The sequence below is a fragment of the Ornithorhynchus anatinus genome, chromosome X3 (assembly GCF_004115215.2).
Source record: "Ornithorhynchus anatinus isolate Pmale09 chromosome X3, mOrnAna1.pri.v4, whole genome shotgun sequence".
In the NCBI taxonomy this organism is placed as follows: Eukaryota; Metazoa; Chordata; class Mammalia; order Monotremata; family Ornithorhynchidae; genus Ornithorhynchus; species Ornithorhynchus anatinus.
Window position 1 is genome coordinate 11,588,043 of NC_041751.1, and position 18,131 is coordinate 11,606,173.

General features: G+C 42.7%; 1 protein-coding gene across 1 annotated transcript in view; it reads right to left on the reverse strand.

The window, feature by feature from the left end:
* ANKH (ANKH inorganic pyrophosphate transport regulator) overlaps positions 1-18,131 on the reverse strand; it is a 122,759-nt gene that overhangs the window by 103,428 nt on the left and 1,200 nt on the right. The gene's annotated exons all lie outside the window — the stretch shown is intronic.

Here is an 18,131-nt window from a genome sequence, read left to right on the forward strand (position 1 = left end):
TTTATTGAGCATCTGCTCTGTGTAGAGCACTTGAGAGTATTTTCTCCTAAAGATGTTAAGGATATCTCCACTAAGCTGTTTATTATTCTACTTAAAAGAAGGTTACCAGTCCTCATATAGCTCAATGCTGGCTACTGCTTCATCCCTATGAGATGAATTCTACTTTTAACTTTTTCCTTACACAGGTCAACCTGCTTTAACATTTCTTGATAAGGTGATGTGTTGGGAGTTTCCTTCTTAGGTGAAATCCCACTTTTTATCTAAAGTACAAAGTGCAGATCAGTCTTATCTGGTAGAAGAGATTTTTTTTACAATCATGTCCTTTGTAACTTTTATGGTCTATTTGATCTAATTACAGCTCTCAAATTGGCTTAGCAAACAGCCTCTACCTTAGAAACCCTACAGCATTCTAGAACCATAGATAGGTAGCAGGAGATTGGTTTTACAGAGGTTGCTTAAAAATTTGATGAAATAGAGGTTATTTATGGAGGTTGCTTAAAAATTTGATGAAATAGAGGTTTATAGGGTTGGGTTTTCTTTTTTTGTTTGTTTCCTTTTGGAGTTTTTTTTTTTTTCATCCTGCCTGCAAAAATCAGTACTTTACTCTTTAGTTCCAGGGCACAGACAGTATGTAGCTCCTTCAGGGCAGGTACCGGATCTACCAACTCTGTGGCACTGTAATAATAATGTTGGTATTTGTTAAGCGCTTACTATGTGCAGAGCACTGTTCTAAGTACCGGGGTAGATACAGGGTAATTAGGTTGTCCCACGTGGGGCTCCCAGTTTTAATCCCCCTTTTACAGATGAGGGAACTGAGGCACAGAGAAGTGAAGTGACTTGCCCAAAGTCACACAGCTGACAAGTGGCAGAGCCAGGATTAGAACCCACAACCTCTGACTCCCAAACCCGTGGTCTTTCCACTAAGCCAAGCTGCTTCTCTACTCTCCTAAGTGCTTAGTACAGTGCTCTGCTCACAGTAAGTACTCAAATACCACTAATTCAAGGATGTGTGGGGAATCAAGTGTCACTCCAAGTCAACAGCCTATCAAACATGGCTGATCACATTTGGCAAGATCTGAACCTTCCACACACAGCACAAATAGCTTCACTAAATTTCATCACCATTACCTTTAATACATTATTCTGCAGATGGCAAGGGTTCAATAAATACCATCAAATGATTGGCTGATCACCTGCAGGTCACACAACCTGAAAATGACAAGGTGTCCACCAACTCTGCTGTACTGTACTCTCCCAAGGACATAGTACAGTAAGCACTCAATAAATATGACCGACTGATTGATAGGACCATCAATAATGAGGTCATAGATAGAGTCGGTTCTCCAGCATTGAGAAACTGCTCATAAGAATACAGCTCTACGGATTTGGGCATGGAAGGAGAACAGGTGCCAGTTTGATTTCCAAACTGGTGCTCTGTGGTCAACTGACCTTTGGAATACAAGAGCAGCTGGGGCAAAACAAACATTTTTAAAGTAGTAGTGAGGCCTCAAACAAATGGGACAGAGTAGCAGACTGGCAGGAGAAAGCCTGGCATGTGTAAGTCAGGAGAAGGAACTGCTCTACGAGCTGAAACTTGGGAAAGACATACATGTATACAGTAGAAGACCATGGAAGATGTTTCTCTGAATGTCTTTAAAAACAGAATCGATTCTCATTTTTCTGATATAGTTTTAAACGCGGAGATCCTGCAGGATGTGGGGGAACAGACATATGAGCCTTAATGTTGTCTTCCAGCCTAGTGATTGTCTGGTGAAACAGGAGCAAATGAGAAGCAGGATGGCCTAATGGTCCTGGGAGACAGAAGGACTTGGGTTCTAATCCCAACTCTGCCACTTGTCTGCTGTGTGACCTTGAGCAAGTAGCAACTTCTCTGGACCTCAGTTACCTCATCTGTCAAATGGAGATTTAAAACTCCAAGCCCCATGTAGGTCATGGACCGTGTCCAACCTGATTATCTTGTAGCTACCCCAGCACTTAGTACAGTGCCTGGCACATGGTAAGCACTTAAATACTATAAAAAAGTTCTATAATAATAATAATGGTATTTTTAAGCACTATGTGCCAAGCATGGTTCCTGACACAGGAACAGGGTACAGTCACATTTCCCTCTATACCCAAAGATGCAAACACCCACTCTGCAATTTTGACTTTGCCCTGTTGCTACCTACACTATTGAAACTTCACCTATGTCTGCCAAGGATGATGCACAATTTCTCTCTTTCCCTAAATATGGATTGATTACAAATCTCCCCCTTCCAGGAGTCTTAGTGTGATGTACATCCTACTCCCTCTCTCACTTCACCAAATATATCACCAATTAGGCAGGATACAAGTAAGCTCAACTCAGTTTATTTGGCCCAACAGTACTTTTTCTTTTTCAAATACTTTATTTGATGGTAACAAAAATGTGCATTTTTTTTAGGGAGAGGCTGGGTCAAATAGGTTTGTAAGAGTAGACTGTGAGCCCAATATAGGACAGGGGCTTATGTCTGACTGGTATCTTTCATCTACCTAAGTGTTTAGTACTGTGTTTGGCTCACAATAAGCACTTAAAGATCAAAACTATAATTATTATTAGTAGTAGTAGTGGTAGTAGTAGGAATCAGAACATGGAGCCTGATGTGGACTCCAGCAGTGATCTGGGGCAAATCATTTCACTTTACAGTAGAAAGACCCTTTGTCTGTAAAGCAAGAATATACGCCTCTCAGAGATCCTGCAAGATCTACTAAACAAATGGAAGGTATTCTTAACTGACATTTGATGGTAACAAGCATATTACTGAATTCACTAGGTTCTTACAAAGAGTAAAAAACGCTAAAGCCAAGACTGAGCGGTTAAGGAATGGTTACAAAAAGGTGATGATAAGCAATCCTATTGGGGGGGGGGGGGCGGTGATATATTTGGTGAAGCTTCAATTCGTGTTTATAGGTCCCAATTCTTTGTTTCTGCTGATTAGACTTTAATAAAACAATATTTGACAGCTACTGTAAATAGGGTGGGAGTGGGAGGAAACCTAGCTGAGGAATTCTGACAAACCCTGAGTCTTTTCAAGAAATAGATGTTCATGATATCGACCCTTCCAAATCCCAAGAGGGGTCTGAACATAAAGCTTTCCATGATTAATCCTGGCCAGTGAAATGGAACTAAGTCACATCAGAGACATTAAAAGCACATCCTACGAACACGCGGAATATTTTCAAGAAGGGCCAACCGAGAGTTCGACGAAGGCTTGTTGAAGACCCTTAATATTATCACATTTGTTCACTTCCTAAGCATCAGTCGTTAACTAAAAACAGAGGATTAAGCTGAATGCTCACTACTTGTAAAACAAAAGGTCAGAACTGTCTCCGAAAGCTGCTAAAATAAATTAGGAGGATAGAAAATTAAATGCCCTACTAAACCCATACATCAAGACAGAAATATAGAAAGCCAGTCAGATGTAGTAGGGCAGTAGCCCTACAGTCAGCAGGACTCTGGATGCCAGGAAAGATTTGGAATCATATGAAAGAGGATTAGAGATGAAGTAGCCCAGGGCGTGCTCCAGGAGAGCATGTATGTGTGTGTCTTGAGAGAGCTAAGCCGTAGACACTTGAATTACCACTTTTCTGGCTGAGTTAAAGAGCACTTGAAATCCTTCAGCAGGGGATATGCCTTGTTTTCCTAATTAAAGAGGCATACTCCCCACGACGACCACAACAAATGGAGCTCAGATCTTAGCGCGGTGCCCAGATAAAATAGGGATGCAAGGGTGTGGTCTCATTTCTTCACTTATTGATAAGCTCTATGTGCCACACACTGTGCAAAGCACAGAGGTTGATAGAGTATAAGCAGGTTGGACCCGATCCCCATCCCACATGGGCCTCACTGTCTAAAGGGGAGATAGGAAGGGAGAATAAGTACTTCATTCTCACTTTACAGATGAGGTAACAACCACAGAGAAGCAAAATGACTTGCTCAAGGTCACACAGCAGGTAAGTGCCAGGGCCAGGATTCGAAACCAGAATGTCAGACTCCCAGGCCTATGCTCTTTCCACCAGACCATGCTGTTTCTCTTATGATTTCAAAAGATCATTTGGGTAAGGAGCTGAACTTCAAATACTGCTGGTCTTTACCTGGAGCTTGCACTACCTCCAGTGGACTCTGAACCCATCATTTAACTCTCCATTCTATCCCAGGGCTGTCTTGAATCCACCCAGAAAGGTATTATTTGCTAGTGGTTAGTGACCTCTTGGGCATGAAGATGCAGTGTCCAGTACAGCTGTCATATAGTAAGTCATGGCAACTCTACCATGGGCTCGCCCACCTTGTGGGGCCTTCAATGAGGCCAAGTCCTCCTCCTGGAGTGCACAGCTCAATAAACACAGGAGGCAGGGCAAGCCAAGAGGGCGACTCCCACTCTTCGCAAGCCTTCCGAGAACTCCCTCACCTCCCACACTGAGGAAGACAGTGATAAGGGCTTGAGAGTTAAGCACGTATTACAGAGAAGGTCGCTTTAGAATAGAAGGGTAGTAAAAATCCCAAGGTACAATTTGGTTCATTGTCCCTTAAGCTACTACGTGCAGTGACAGACTAAGTAGTTTCATTCCCTCCCTATCTTCGAAGGGGCATTCCTTGATGAATCCCTATCTTCTTGGTGATGTCATCTAACCAGTCCCCCAAAGCAGCCATGTGTACATTTGTTCGTGTCACTTTTTACTTAATTTTTAAAAAATCTTTTGCATTACGCTCTTCCTTTTAACCAATATATGTTTGTAACTTACTCATTTGTCTTCCCCATTAGGTTGTAAATTCCTTGAAGGTTGGGTTCATGTCTAACTTCTTTCTGAAGTTTCCAAATTCCTACTACAGTGCACTGCAAAGAACAGGAGCTTGATAAATGCTTCTATCGCTACTAAGTAAGGATTAATCAGGGAATGCTTCTTGAAGGTGGTGACACTTTAGGAGAGCTATAAAAACTGGGAAGGGATATAGTTTGATGTATTTGAAGCCAGGGGGGAAGTTGGACTTGGGAAAATGTGAGTGAAGTACTTAGTTTTATCTTGGTAGGAGTAAAGAGTGTGAGCATATATATACATATATATATATATATATCATGAGAAGAGAGCTAATAGGTAAGAAGGCAACCAAAATCCAACGGTTACAGTTTTTTGGTTACAGCCATTGGAAGGGTGACATGTTAGGAAGGGTGTTTTAAGAAGATCTGGGCAACTCTAGGGAGGACTGACTAAGGAGGGGAGAGACCGGTGAGAATTGTTAGAGCGATCAAGCAGGAAGTTAACGGGGGGTTCGAAGTGGAGTGATGGCTGAGAGGAAAAGGGAAGGGGAAAATCTGTAAGATACTGCAGGGGAAGAACTAGGAGTATTTAGGGAGTGACCCAAGTTCATTTCACTCCTTGCTTTTGTTTTTATTATTTGTATCTTTGGCCTTACTGTTTTACTATTTGCATGCTTGACAATTTATGCTCACTAGCCTCTCCATTAAATTATAAATCCCTCAAGGTAAAGAGACTGAATCTTTTTTTCGTTGAATTTTACCAAACACCTGGTACAGTGCTTTGCAGACAGTCTGAGCTCAATAAATGCTTTTGATGAGGAAAATAACTATGATATTTACTAAGCAGTTGCTTTGGGCCAAGGTATTGGGCTCAGCACTGGGATATACACAAGATCATCAGATGAAGACAGTCCCTATCCCTCCAGTGGCTCACAACCTGATATGGAAACAGGTTTCATCCCCTTTTACGGAGGAAACTGAGGCCCAGAGAGATGGAGTGACTTGCCCAAGATCCCCCAGCTGGGTAGCATAAATGCTGGGATTGGAACCTAGGTCTCCTGACTCGTAGCCTCAGGCTCTTTGGAGATCTAAATTCTAATCTGCCTCCTTCCTAATGATGAAGTCTTTAATGGATTTTTTAAAATATTTGTTTTCTGGAAAGTCAAATAATGAAATACCACAATAATGGGGCTCTAATTGCATTTCATAATCAAGATACTTGGCGTCAATAGAGAAGAAAGGAATACAATTTAGACGCAGCAGTGCACATTAATAGCGAGTAACCTGGATGTGCATTAAGTGACATGGTAACAGCACCTTCTAAAATAAGGGAAATGACATCATTAGAGATAAAGCCCAGTTGACAGTTGAAAATGACTTCTAAAACAAATAGGTCTATCTCTAGGGAAGCCTTGGGTACTAATGCTAAAATTCCAAGAACCATATCACCCCCAAATAACCCTAAAACAAACAATTTACTAAAAGGAATATCGAGATATTTGCATCACAATAAGTACCAAATTACAGGGACTGGTGATTGAAAACACCCTTTAGGCTTAGTCTTCACCCTGTCACTATAAAGTGGCACATTTAGCAGGCGGTAAGATGCAATGAGATCTCCTAAGTCCTCCCTGGTTGTCCTCCATAGGTGCATTAAATCCATGAGGATTCTGGACCACCCTCACCAGAGAGAAGCAGCGTGGCTTAGTGGAAAGAGCCTGGGCTTGGGAGTCAGAAGTCGTGGGTTCTAATCCCAGCCCCAACACTTTGCAGCTGTGTGATGTAGGGCAAGTCACTTCACTTCTCTGGACCTCAGCGGCCTCCTCTGGAAAATGGGGATGAAGCCTGTGAGCTCCACGTGGGACAACCTGCTTATCTTGTATCTCCCCCAGTGCTTAGAACAGTACTTGGCACGTAGTCAGCGCTTAACAAAAAAGAAAAAAATACCTACATGCCTATTCCAGTACTCCGCTCACCTGCCCTCACTGCCATCACTCTATCGTGTCCACGCTTGGAGCACTTGCCCGGCTGGAGGACTGCAACAGTGGCCCGCAAGTACCTAGGACCATTGTAGAAGTGCTGAAGGACCAGAAGCAGTGACCCCACATAAGTGACAGACGACCGGCTATTGCACTGACCTTCCCTGGCCGCTCTCACTCCTCCCAACTTGCCCATTTACCCCCCTCAGACTGATATAACGTAGCAGTTTTTAAAAGCGGTTAATCATCAATGACATTGTCATTGAATGAGCTCACACAGAGAACAAAAATGCCAAAACCATTTTAACACATGCAATAACAGCCCACGTGCTCCTGGGTTCTGGCATTCTGGCATGCTCCTGCTTGCAGCCAAGTCGGCCATAGGCTCTAGCCTGTGAGGTGTCTTTCACACTGAGCAATAAACTAAGGCGGTGCACAGACAGTCGCTCAAGCTTGTGCACAAATAAGCATGGGTGTTAGAAGAGGGCACCGGGTTGAAATATAGAGACATACTACCCTTGAATGACATTAAAACTCCTTGAGTGTGAGGACACTTCATTGACAGGTCAGATTTATACCCCAGGAAAACAGCTTGTTGTGCAAACCAGCAATTGTTTTCTGGGAGCAAGCCACAAACATCCAATGAACTTGGAATTGTTTAATCAATACCGGCTTGTCCCCACCACTGTTTCTTTCATTCAGTAAATGAGAAATGGCCACCTCCCTCTGTGAGAGACTATTCTCTATTTTCTCTACTTAGGAGCTGCCCAGTTGAGCTTGGCTCTCTAGCAAACAGTTCTGGAAAATTCAGAGAAAAAGCAAGTAGGTGTAATTTTATTGTTCTTCCCTTCTCCCCCCTTTCCTCTCCTTCCTGACCCCAACTCAAATGCCTCATCAGAGGAAGACTCTCCCCAGGGGAGGAAAAAAAGTGAAAATCCTCATACTACTTCAAGGGATTACAGAACAATGAATTATGAAAGTTCTAAATGATCTGTAGGTCAATTATTGTTTTAAATAAAATTAGAGGATTTGGGAAGCAGTGGGGCCTAGTGGATAGAGCATGGGGCTGGGAGGCAGAGGACCTGGGTTCTAATCCTAGCCCTACCATTTGCTGGCTGTGTGCCCTTGGGCAAGTCAATTCATTTCTCTGAGCCTAAATTACCTCATCTGTAAAATGGGGATTAAGACTGTGGGTCCCATATGGGACATAGACCGTGTCCAATCTAATTATCTTGTATCTATCCCAGTGTTTAGTATAGTGCCTGGCACATAGGGAGTATTTAAATACCCACACCCCCTCCCCCCAAAAAAGAGGAGGATTTCACTGCAGTGGATGCATTCTTGCACTTGATCAAGTCGGAACACAGACTTCCCAGTGATTGATGGTTAAGATCGTAGAAAATAAAGCTGCAAGAACAAGACACATTGAGGAAGGTCTCATTTGCAAAACGTGAGCTCATGCATAAGCTGAAAGCATAAATGTGCTCGGCAGACTTTCAGCAGCACCTCTCGCCCAGTTGGTTCAGAGGTGTTACTAGCACAGTAATCAGGGGCAGATGCTGTACTATTAAAAGTAGGCCCCATGCTAAGAAGAATGGCACACCCCAGGTGGCACCAAGCCAGGAAAACAACTGGTTTACAGGAAAATTAGAACTATGAACATACCTAAGTCACATTTAGTAGTGGGGAGAAACAATTTTTCACCACCAAATGTTCTAAACCCATTACACCATGGGCCTCCAGAACTTCATGCCCCCAAAACAAAACCTAAGGGTGAAGTTTTTTATTATTATATGTACTGGAGCAATAAGCCCCTAGAGATTACGGACCATCTCTTTCAGTTCTGTTGAACTCTCCCAAGCCTTTAATACAATCCTCTGCACAAAACAGGTGCTCCATAAACACCGTTGATGATGAATTTGCAAACTTCATAACCAAAGATCTGATAAACATTTAGAGCAGCCCTAAGGAAACCAGGTTAAGGATAAGTATGAATTATAACAATGTTGTCATTCATTCAACTGTATTTATTGAGTGCTTATTGTATGCAGAGCACTAAACTAAGCACTTGGGAAAGTACCATACAACAATCAACAGTGACATTCCCTGCCCACAATTAGCTTTCAGTCTTCGGAGGGCGAGGGGAAGGGGAAGACAGGTATCAACACAAATAAATAAGATTACAGATATGTACATAAGTGCTGTGGGGCAAGGAAGGGGGAAGAGCAAAGGGAGCAAGTCAGGGTGACGCAGAAGGGAATGGGAGATGAGGAAAAGTGGGGCTTGGTCTGGAAAGGCCTCTTGGAAGAGATGTGCCTTCAATAAGGCTTTAAAGGGGAGGAGAGATTTTGAAATGCCTTGCTAATGATGCTTCCCAGCATATGTGATAAAACCTCGGGATGAGCGGGAAGGATTGGTGAGAATGCCCCAGCTAGGAATATTTCCATGGGCACTAATGGGATTTTTCAAACCACTCTGCAATACTGAATAAACCTGAGTTGGCAGGCATGAAACAGGTGCCTGCCTTGTGGGGCAACACCCAAACTGATTGTGCATCTCTGTGTGGGAGGACAAATGGGGTACAACTGACAGCACACCTGGCAGCCTATCGCCCTTTTTCTGGAAGCCAGGCAGAATATCTGTCCCCTTCCCACCTCTTTGGATGCTGACTAAGTTGCCCAACAGGAATGACGGGTGAGCTTTAGAGGACTTATCATGGCATTCCTAATATGCTTTGAGCTTTTGGGAGAAAAGTCCTCAAATCTGAGAAGAATGAGTCGCAACAACAAACTACTACTGGTTGTGTATATCTGTGGGGAGGGGAATCTCACTGTAGACCAGGGTTCTCCCAGTTTCTATCTTCAATTGGCTGAATAAGAGGTGGTGGAGGCCAAGAATTATTCTGGGCATCCCTTAGACATACTATTTATAGTGCCAATCAGTTACACCTAAGTTGTAATGGAAAATTTTACTGTTCACATCCCTATGAGCTAAGTTGAGGCAGCATATTACACTTGGGTCTTTGACAGCAGCCAGGAAATGGTCACTCAGGTGGGTTTAGCTCATGGGAAGATCTAAATGACCTGCTCATGAAATTCAGGCAATACCAATAATGAAAATATTCAACAGATTACTCCTTCTTAAAATGTTTTTCCCTTTTAGAAGGATGTCTAGCAAATGACCACAATCAGAGGCCTAAGGTGTCAAATGATCTAGGACAGCCAGGCAATTACAGGGAACAACAACAACAATAGTAATAAGATGCTATTTGTTAAATGTTTCAATACAGTTAGATCAGATGCAGTCCCCGGCCCACATGGGGCTCACAGTGTGCTTGACACCAGACCTCAGAGTACCACTTCCACAGTCAAAATGTTTATTCCCTCTTTTTTGTCATTCACCTTGCACTCCTCCCTCAGTCCTACAGCACATATACATACCCTTAATTCATTTATTTTTATTAATGTCTGTCTCTCCCTGAGGACTGTGGGCTCCTTTTGGGCAGGAGTACATCTACCAACTTTATGTTGTACTCTCCCAACTGTTTAATACAGTGCTCTGCGAACAGTAAGCGCACAATACTGTAAGCCCATTGTTGGGCAGGGATTGTTTCTATCTGTTGCCAAATTGTACATTCCAAGCGCTTAGTACAGTGCTCTGCACACAGTAAGCACTCAATAAATACGAATGAATGAATATGATCGATTGATCTTGCAGTAAAAACCCCCAGAAGGAGAGTTGTGGTTGTAATTTCGACATGGGACATGGGAAGTGGACATAGGACACAACATTTCTCATAGGCCACTGTTGGGTGACTGGTGTTCAGATTAAAATGTTTTTTCTTCTTTAAATGTGGATTCCCTAAATTGTTGATTTTGACAATTACCCAACAGGATTACGGTTGGTTCTAATCTTGGCTCTGCCACTCGACAGCTGTGTGACCTTGGGCAAGTCACTTAACTTCTTTCTGCTCAGTTTCCATAAAATGGGGTTAAGATAACTATTCCCCTCCTCCTTAGACTGTGAACCACACGAACTGTGTCCTATCTCCCTATACTGAATCTACACCAGTGCTTAGTACAAGTGTTAGGGACAAAGTAAGGGCTTAATGCATACCACTGTAACTCATGTCTTTTTGTTTTTTCCTCATTTAGATTTAAAATGCAAAATTCAAGGACCTCCTCTCTGACAAATGCTAAGCAACTAGAATCAAATGCAAGAATTCAAGCTTTTGGGGGGAATTCAGTAGCTTTAGTTGCAAACAACAAGGCAAAAGCTCTGATCGAATGGAGAGACTCTTACCTTCATTCAGAACACAGGTCTCTGAAAGATTAAAAAAAAAATACACATACCAAAACACATACTGCTCAGCTAGATCACACTGCTGAATACCAACTCAGCTCTATTTTGTAGACTTAGTAAGAAACAGGCCAGTTTGAAAAGTCCATTTCCAGTTATTCTAATTCTACTTTACAACAGTTGGACTGAAAGCTAACAACCACTTCAGAAACAAATCTTTTTTGTGACCCTGAAAAAGAAAAGTTCAGATTGTCAAGTAAGCCTTGCCCTTCTAACCCTATCCAGAAAGACACTCAAAATCCTAGTAACTTAATCCTGACTGGATAACTGATATAAATAAACATCAAACCATCATCTCAGCCTGCTTAAAAGCAAAGCTTGTCCATCAGTCATTAGCTAGTCAGTGTGTGCTCTTTCCCAATTCAAATAGAATGGGAGAGTCAAGTTTTTGAGTAGCAGAAAATAATTTAGTTGCTAAATCCTACTCTTTTTCTAAATTAGAAAAGCATATGTTTATATCTATGTGTATACACACACATACAAACTACTATACACTACTGTTGTTTTAGGAATTAAAAGCTAAGATGAGAGTTTTGAGAAAACTTTGAGATGAAGCAGCCAAGCTAAGACCTGGTACTAAAAGACAGTTTTGAGTTCTCTCTAGACTGGAAACTCCTTCCATCAATAGTAGGCAGGGATTGTGTCTACCAACTCAATTGTATTATACCATACCACTGTGATCTGCACACACTAAAAGCCCAATAAATACTCCAAAATGACTACTTTTAAAATAGTACTCAAACTCCTCCACTCTGTGTGTTTCTAGGGAGCATATTTTGATGATTAGAGCAGAAGCACAGATGTCCTAAAACCATGGCCCTTCTCACTTCTGAACTGACCCAAGTCTCTGAGTTTTTCTGTTCTCTTGTTTCCACATCACTGAAGTGGAAATGAATCATCTTGGGTGATGGGAAGTGCCGGGGCGGAGGAAAAGAATCTTCGGGCTCTATTCTCCCCAGGGTTCAAGTCATTCTCTGGAACATTAGTAGGTTTGGTGCCAATGAGGATACACTAATTTTTGCAATCATTATGAACTTAAAAGATATTACTAATTGTTTGGGATACTATTTACTATAGCAACAGATTTTTCGGATCAAAATGAGTGATTTATTTTTTTTCCTAAGTAAAAAAGAGAGGTAGGACAATCTATTAAAAGCATTTTATTGCATGACTACTGGGTGCAGAACACTGTCCTCGGCACTTGGCAGAGTTCAAAAGAGATGACATGATGCCTTCTCTCAAGGAGCTTACAGTGTAGAGGGGGAGGTAGACATTAAAAAAAATGCTGATAGTATATAGATTAAATATAATACATGCTATGGGAGCTGTGGACATTTAAATGGTGTGGAAGAGTCAAAGTGGCAGTTGGGGGACATTAGATATTACTTGGGAAAGGCCTCAAGGTGAAGACGATCTCAGAAGGGGCCTTAATATGGGGAGAGTTGGGGTCTGTTGGATACCAAGGAGAGAAGGTGAACATGACATCAGCAGGGATAAACAAGAATCAGGCATAGAGTAGCTTGAGAGGAACAAAGATGGCAAGCTAGGGTGAAATGGGAAAAGAGGGGATAAGACAGATCTAAATAACTCCTTGCCCTGGGTTACAAGACTGGCTTTTCTGCTTTAGGGTGACGGACTGATGCCACAGAGTTGGGCCAGGCCCACATTCGGACCAGCCCCATAGACTCTGATGTCTCTCTGGCTATCGCGAGATGTGGCCTCTCCCAAACTTGGATGTCTAGTCCCCTTCTTCCCTCCCTCCCAGGGGGCCAGAAGCCTGTTTGCACCCCTGGCCCGGGAGCTACCCACTGTGTTTCCCATGCTTATGGGGTCATTTGTGAGAGACTGCAGGAGCCATGCAGGCTGCAACACCTGGGAGGGGCTGGACTAGGAAACAGGAAAGAGTCTACTGGTGAGTGAGGGGAGACAACGGTAGGTGGGGGCAGGGCTGGGTACAGCTCCAGTGGGGCCTCTGGTAGAGAAAAGGGTCCCTCTGTTTTGTGCAGAGAAGCAGACAATCCGTTCCCTCCTCTCACCCAGAATCTGTCAACCAAGAACAGCTCTGCCTCCACAAAACAGGGCAATAGCTAGGTTGGACAAGACATTCTCCAGGACTTTCATCTCGGTCAGAGCAGAACCTCTGGGCCTCTACCAGGGTCCTGCATGTCCTCCCCCATCGTCTTCAACCTTCTGGGATCAAACTCCTCTACCCTGCAGAAAACCTTCCAATGGATTGGCCATAAATTTTCTTGTTCAATTTGTGCTCTTGGAGAGGGAAAAAGTTTAGCTTAATTTCATTTATTTGTTGGGGGGCTGAAGGGGAGGAGAGAGAGAGGCTTAAGGTATTAAAGAGTCATATTTTCCAAGAGATGCTGGGGCTTTTAGAGACAGGGAAAGTAGTCTCAGACTGGGTGAGGAAAACAGCAGACAGGGAGAAGCGCACACACGCAGTTACACCTGTTCTCTCTCTCTCTCTCTCTCTCTCTCACACACACACACACACACACACATATTTGACATCACCAGGACACAGGGGAGAGAGAAACAGGCTACCACTCCTCCCCCACTATTTTCATGGAACCAATTAGGGATACTATTCATTCTATAAATGAAATGACAGTCTCCAGGACTCTCTTGCCACACAAGTTTCCATCCCACGATATCCTCCTGCTACTTCCCAGAGACTGTTGGCATGCAAAACTTAACAAAAGATAAAAAAAAACCCACTAAGAAAGCTATTAGAAGTTTATAAATATTATACAGCAAGAAAATTGGGTCTCAATTCTGAGTTGACAGTCTTCACCTTCCCCTATGCCTGTTCCTCCAGCTATATGACGGGGATTAAGCGATTGGGTCCTTTATTCCTCAGAGGAATAGGAATGGGAATGGGCCTGCAAAATGGCAAGGGAAGCAGCATAGCCTAGTGGAGAGAGCACAGACTTAGGAGTTTGAGGATCTGGGCTCTAATCCAGCCACTTGTTGGTTGTGTGACCTTGGGCAAGCAATTTAACTTCTTTGTGCCTCAGTTTCCTCATCTGTAAAATGGGGATTAAGACTGTGAGCCCTATATGGGGCATGGATTGTGTCCAACCTGATTAGCTTGGATCTATTCCAGAGCTTAGTAACATACCTTCCACACAGTAAGTGCTTATTACCAAGTCTTGGTATCGATCCATTAAATACCTCACTTCCATGGAGACAGTGACATTCCTCCTAGAGCTCGAAATAGGGTAAACTGTAGTTACAAAAATCTTGTATGATGTCATACCACTGAAATGAGAAATATACATGTGCATACATACACACACACACAGATATACCAAACTCCATATTGTTTAAAATTTATCTTTCATGATGCTTCTGCAGTTCCCATGGGTTAGCTAGCCATGCACAACTGGAGGAGAATCTATTCTGAAATGATGGTGTTTCAAGAGAACACCTTGAAGGATTATGCTATTGGAAAGATTCTTCTTGACTAACACCACTAAATAGCAATGGGGTAATTAATGTACTACTTCTGCCTTTAGTCACAAAGGTGTGGTCTATGTTGATTTCTATCTGTGATTTTTTTTTAATTGCTAAATGCCCTTTCATTTCAATTATTAGCTGAGAAGGTGATATCAAAAAATACATATCCCAATAACTCAAAAAATACCATTCATTTATGCATTATTTACTATCCAAGGTTAACACTTTGCTTTTGACAAATTTAATCCAATAGGAAATTCTCCCTGACTAACCTTCCTCTGCCCATGTCATCCACCATATCTTCCCTAATATGCATATAAATACAAATTTGTATGCTTTATGTATCTAAAAATTAGGAAAATTGGTTCACATCCTTCATGTTGCCTGTTCGTCCCACCATCAGGCTATAAGCTCTTTTAAGGCAAGGACTTTAAAATAAATGGTATTTGTTAAAGACTATGCGCCAGGCACATAAGGGCTAAGGGCTGGGGTAGATACAAGCTAGTCAGGTTAGACACAGTTCATGTCCCACAGAGGGATCACACTCACTCAATCCCCATTTTGCAGATGAGGTAACTGGGGCACAAAGACATTAAGCAACTTGCCCAAGGTCACCCAGCAGATAAATGGCAGAGCCAGGATTAGAAGCCAGGTCCTTCTGACTCCCAAGCCCATGCTCTAGCTCTGTTCTTAGATAACACTTCAATAATACCCCTCAGCACCTTGTACAGTGTGTTGCACAAAGCCAGCGCTAAACATAACTGTATTCCATAGTCTCTTCTTCAGAGCCCCATGAGATTCTCAGAATGCCTAGTAGCTTAGAAGAAAAAGGACCCCTGTTTTCCCTGTAGATACCATTTTGTCTACGCTGCAAAAAATTATCAACTGACACCAGAGGGTAAATGATTTTCTTCCTCTCCTTGCCTACCTTCCCACATGATAAAAAGCAGAGTATCACCCAATACCAGGCATCTTTCTCATGGACCCTCCAGAGTTACAGGTGGCCATCAAAAACACTCTAGAGTAGATACTTCCACTGTTGTTGCCGAGCACTCTAATACTACCTTGTCATTGGCATATTAATAGTGAGTTTGCATTATTATTTTAAAATCATCAAGCTGTTGGTGTCCTGCCCCATTTGCTCTCAATCATGGATTCAAAGATACTACAGAGTCAGTTACAGGTTGTCTCCCATTTTCTGCCCTATGGGGGTGGGGGGCAGAGAGGGGGTTCAAAGGTTCCCCCTGAAGCCTCTCCAAGGTCAAAAACAGAACCCAGGATCCACTCTGTCCCCTGTCACCCTATTTCTGAGCTAGCTGGGGGGAGGTAGTTTTTCACCCAGGACTCAACCAACATCCAGGACTGTGAGAAAAAGGGGATGGAAATGGGGCCCAAGAGTCTCCTTCATCCTTAACTTTCTATTCCCAAGGCTAAGCTATAAATCCACGAGGGAAAAAGAGGGATGCTCCCTGAAAACCTTCATTATTACACTGTTAACTAAAAAGTGTCCCACATTTAGAAAATCATTGATCATAGCCCATGTGTCCTCTTCACAACATATTCCTCAAAAAATTATTTCCCTTCACATCACAGCTCATTCCTCCATGATATATCAGCTTGATTTATTAAGCAAAGGAGAATGCAATGTATCAAACTTTTTATTGATTCTATAGGAACACAATAGTAACTCCTAAGGCACTCAGGACAAGCCTTCTGGACAGTACTTAAGAGGACAAACCTGGAAGACTGGAATGACCAAGTTGAAAAAAAAAAACCCCACAAAACATGAGGCAAGCTAAAATTGCCTCTCCTGTAACTCTTCTGTAGATGATCAAGAAACTCTGAGAAGATGCAAGTTATCGAAGAAGCTAACAATTCTGGAATGAAGTTCGGTACCTGGGTCATTACATGTCACATAGGCTAATGGTGGTTATAAATCCTGTTTCTTCTTAATTTGTTACCATGCCAAAAAATAGGAAGAAAAGGAAACCCACTTAATTCTCTGGAAAGATTAAACATTTCACTTGCTAAAATATCTAGATACCAATAACAAAAAACTTAAGTCACGGTACAAAAATCTTTTACAATTTGACTATCAACACTCAAAATAAAATCCAAAGATATTTGTCTCGCTTGTGCTAGACTATCAAAATAATTAGGTAAATGAGATGAATTCAAACGATGCAGAAGGAGGGTTGATTACAATCAACTCAAGGGAGTGAAATTGTTTGCCTAATTCATAATAAAAGTTCCCCTGAAAATATATACCCCAAGCAATACGAGGTTTGGGAACCGATCTGGGTTCCAATAACATCAGCATAACTGCTCCCTAAATGGAGACCAACCTGGGTACATATTCCGGTTCCCTTCTTCTTGTGGTTTATTTTTAGTGTTTCTCTTCTCCACTACAATGTCATCTGACGAAAGCGATCATGTCTATTAATTTCACTGTACTGTTCCAAGATCTCAGTTCGGTGCTCTGAACACAGGAGGTGTTCACTCGGTAAACAGTACTGACCGAAACTGGTCTTGGTAAATGCCCACCAAAAGTCTCTTTTATATGAAGCTACCAGGCATGGCCAAAATAACTGTTCTCAAACGGTACGTTTGGCTCGATAGGAGCCCGTCAGAAATCGTCCGTCCTTCATAAAAGGACTACAGTCTGACTGAATTTCGGTGGAGTTTCCTAGGAATAGACAGTTTTAACCAAGAAGGTGCAGGGCCCGTTCACTGGCTGCTGAAGAGGCTGCAGCACCAGGTCTGCGATGACGCCACATGGAGTGGAAAAACTGGCTGTGAAATGGGTGAAAAGCTGGACGAGAGAAAAAAAAAACATTTCTCCAGTCCAAGAAACGGAAAGGTTACCCGCCCTCCCAAAAGAGAAGAAACCAATCCTAAATCCCACACGCCAACAGCAGCTCCATCAGCCCCCGTTTCCTAAATACTCAACATAATCTACTTGTATTAAAAAATATATAAATCAGCTCTAGTTGGGAGATGAACTTGCGGTATCAAATGGAAAACCTCTCTCATCATTCGGAGATGATATAGCCAAATCCAGCACTAACAGCTAAGCTTTTGAAAACTTGTTTAATTAAACAGGGATGGGGGGTTACATAATCACAAATTACATAATCCTCTTGGGCACTGAGAATCGTTCCCCTCCTACAGTACACCTGCCGAGGAGGGCTCACCTCCTCCAGCCTTTCTGCATTTGACACAGGAGCGCTGGAAAAGTCTGATGAAATACAAAAACAAGCCGGCTGCCGGCAGGGATCGTCTCTCTTCACTGCTGTTTTGTACTATCCGAGCGCTTAGGACAGTGCTCTGCACACAGTAAAGCGCTCACTCAATACGTCTGAACGAATGAAAACCAGCATAAAACAAGATTCCTTCCACCGGCTACCATCCCCACCCGCCCCTCTCCCCTGCGGGTAATGATTTCTGCGAAATCCGTTAAGCGTTTACTCTGTGCAGAGCACTGCGCTACAAGACAGTCGGATGGCTGTCCCTGTCCCCCAGAGAGGTG